The sequence below is a fragment of the Panthera leo genome, chromosome F2, assembly GCF_018350215.1.
Source record: "Panthera leo isolate Ple1 chromosome F2, P.leo_Ple1_pat1.1, whole genome shotgun sequence".
NCBI classification, from domain to species: Eukaryota; Metazoa; Chordata; class Mammalia; order Carnivora; family Felidae; genus Panthera; species Panthera leo.
In genome coordinates this window covers 68,358,434-68,362,031 of record NC_056695.1, presented here as the reverse complement: position 1 = coordinate 68,362,031, position 3,598 = coordinate 68,358,434, and the positions used below count along the sequence as shown (strand labels likewise).

Sequence of the window (3,598 nt, the reverse complement as noted above, 5' to 3'; positions counted from 1 at the left end):
TCTTTCCTGGGGAGTTTCTACACATGTACAATCCTAGGCCTTAATCTATACAGAAATCACGGGCTAGGTCTTGAGAATCTGTACATTTTCAAATGTGTTTTTTTTTTTTAATTTACTTACTTTTGAGAGAGGCAGAGAGACAGAGTGTGCGCAGGGGAGGGGCAGAGAGAGAGAGAGACACAGAATCAGAAACAGGCTCCAGGCTCCAAGCTGTCAACACAGAGAACGACCACCAGCAGGGCTCGAACCCACCAACCACAAGATCATGACCTGAGCCGAAGTCAGACACTCAGTCCACTGAGCCACCCAGGCGCCCTGAGAATCTGTACATTTTCAAAACTCCACACTGAATTTATTGACAATACTGGCTTGTAGAGTTCAGATTTACCCTTACTTTATATCTCCTGAAACCTGTTCCGTAGGTTAAGTTTCAGAGCATGACAAGGACTCTGGATCCAAGTTCTCTGCCTCTTTAACCTCGGTTTCTTCTCACCCCCGTGTGTACAACCACTGTAATGTCTGCTACATTAGTGCTAATGCTGGGAAGGCTAATTTAATTTCATACATTTCAGTAAGGCTTAACATCTACATGTGCAAAAAACCAACTATAATATAAATCAGGTTGCTCACCAGAAACTGGGTATTTCTTGCACTGTGGTAAATATTACATGCTTGTTATCAGATGAGGAAGGACAAAAATTGTTCTCTTATATATATGTAATCATCTTCCTAAAGAGGAAGCCATCAAAGTTTGGATGCAGCGAATATTCTATTCTGTTTCTATTCAGGATTTCTATTCTCTTTTGTCCTTTATGTGTTACTGGATTCCTTCCCAAGATAATACCACTCCAATAATCGTATTGCCCAATGGTATTGGTTACTCTTAGACATGTTTTAAAATACAGGTGGGTAGTCATCTCTTCGTGATGTCTTCTCACAAAATTCTAGGTGGCTTTATTTATTTCCACCCCTGAATGCTTAACGTGTAGGGCACATAGTATTTTAGCTTTCTTCACGGTGCACTAACAATGTGTATTTGGATGATGACACCTGTACATTCTCAAATGAATTTTCCCAGGTAACTGATTGCATGGAAATTGTTGACTTCCTATTTCTCCTATTCAGTTATTCTAGAAATATTCAGAAATGGAGAATATATGATAATACATTACATAATATGAATATATAATTATGAACACATTTATGATTACATAATTTAAAGATACATATAATATGAATATAGATTTATTTCTTATTTTCTGGTATTCTGCCTGGGAACATCTGAAAAACAGATAACTGAGCTATATTAAGTTTAATTAATATTAAACAGCATTAAGTTGGCAAGTCCCCTGATTCCTGTGCTGCCTGGTTTCTGATCTCGTGGGTATCTAAAGTGGCTTACAATGGCTGAATATGTGAGGAGTTTTTTTTCTATTTGGGGTTCTTTGGTAATGAGCACACCCGGATAGTAATGCCTTAGGATTGCCTGTGTCCCCGCTGATATACCGCTGATTTTTAGGGAGTCAAGAAAAATCCCTTTGGCGGGGCCTAATCCCTTCATGCAAATGTCAACTCTATGAAATTTTATCTTTCTGTTCTTCAGATCATCTTTAAATTATTCATAGCCTGACAAACAATGGATGAACAAAAGAAGAGAATTTTGTTATACTTCAACAAGTTGATTTAAGTTTATTTATTTATGTTGAGAAAGAGAGAGAACGGGGGAGGGGCAGAGAGAGAGGGAGAGAGAGAATCCCAAGCAGGCTTCGTGCTGGCAGCACAGAGCCCAACACAGGGCTTGAACCCACAAACTTTGAGATATGACCTGAGCGGAAGTCAAGAGTCAGGCGATTAACCAACTGAACACGAGCTGCCCCCAACAAATTAATTTTAAACCCAAATGCTGTTTAGACTGTGTGGTTTGAGTGAGGGTTTAAAAGGATAACTGGGTCATGTGTACACATGCAGCTGAAACTAAGACCATCCCACCAACCTCAATAGGAACCTCGGTCATGTGCAAACCTAGTTGATGAGGAACTCAACTCTCTGTAACTGCAGTTCAAATATAGGAACTAGCTCAATCCACTGATCAGGAGAGTCCTACCAAAGAAAACAATAACATGGACATATTTTTATCTCAAAGAGGTATTAGAAATCATCTGATGTTACATTTCTCAAATTTGTTGGGAAGGGGGACAATAATGAGAATTACCTGGTTCAGTGAGGAACAGAATGGAGGGGTATTGAGGATATACAGCTTGTCAGAGCTCCAAAGAGATCCTTTTTAACTTTTAACATAATTTATGAATCACGGGTCCAAATAATGATTTATACAGCCTTGGCTGTAACCATTCAAACCATCCAGCAAGGGAGCTTTCAAAAATCTTACCATCCAGGTCATATCACAGCCAAATTAGAATCTCTGGGTTGGACTTAGGTACCAATACTCTGAAGAGTCACGTAGGAGAGGTTGGGAATCCATAGGCCTATAATAGCGGGGAGCTTGCTAACACCAGACCCAGGATAAGTACCCAGCTCATATTTGAGTAGCCACAAAGAGCCTCTCCGCTTCCCTCTAGACACCTCTCCAGCTAAGAATTACTGTGCCCTCCAGGGAAAGTGTTATCTTTAAATGAACAATTTTTTTAATTGTGGTAAAATACACACGTAAAATTTACCATCTCAACCATTTGTAAATGGACAGTTCAGCAGCGTTAGATATATTTACATACTTTGCAACAGATATGGAGAACATTTTTATCCTGCAACTCTGGAACTCTATACCCACTGAACACCGACTCCCTATTTCCTCCCCCTTCCATTCCCTGCAAAACATTTTATTTTCTGTTTTTATGAGTTTGACTACTTTAAATACCTCATATAAATGGGATCATATAGTGTATGTCTTTTTGTGACTGCTTATTTCACTTAGCATAATATCCTTAAGATTCATCCATGTTGTAGCAAGCGGCAGGATTTCCTTTTTTTTTTTTTTTTAGCTGAATAATATCCCACTGCATGTGTATACCACATTTTCTTTACCCATTCATCTGTCCATGGATATTTGGATTACTTCTACCTCTTGGCTATCGTGAGTAAAGCTGCAATGAACTTGGATATGCAAATGTCTCTTTGAGATCCTACTTTGAGTCATTTTGGATATATACCCAGAAGGGGGATCATATGGTACTTCTATGTTTAATTTTTGAGGAATCTCCATAGCTGTTTTCCATAATGGCTGCATGATTTTTAATTCCCACCAACAGTGCATGAGGGTTCCAAAAAATATGGAATGCTTCGAGAATTTGCATGTAATCCTTGTATAGGGGCCATGCTGATCTTCTGTATTGTTCCAATTTTAGTATACGTGCTGCTGAAGCAACCACTAATCAAAAACTTTTGAGATAATTTTCATAACTTATTAATAAATCCCATGGGAGTGACAGCTTGAGTCTCCCAAATTTATAAAAACCGCATGTTTGAATAATTCATTTTAAGAGGAATCTGATAAATGGTCAAGGCAAAGTTACTAAAGGGAGCCCTCAAAGCATAGTCCCCAGACCGGATCATCAGCCTCATTTGGGAATGTGCTAGAAAT

General features: G+C 38.8%; 1 pseudogene; it reads right to left on the bottom strand.

Moving 5' to 3' along the window:
• Window positions 1-3,281: 3,281 nt before the first annotated feature.
• LOC122211345 lies at window positions 3,282-3,382 on the bottom strand (annotated as a pseudogene).
• Between the last annotated feature and the right edge of the window lie 216 nt (window positions 3,383-3,598).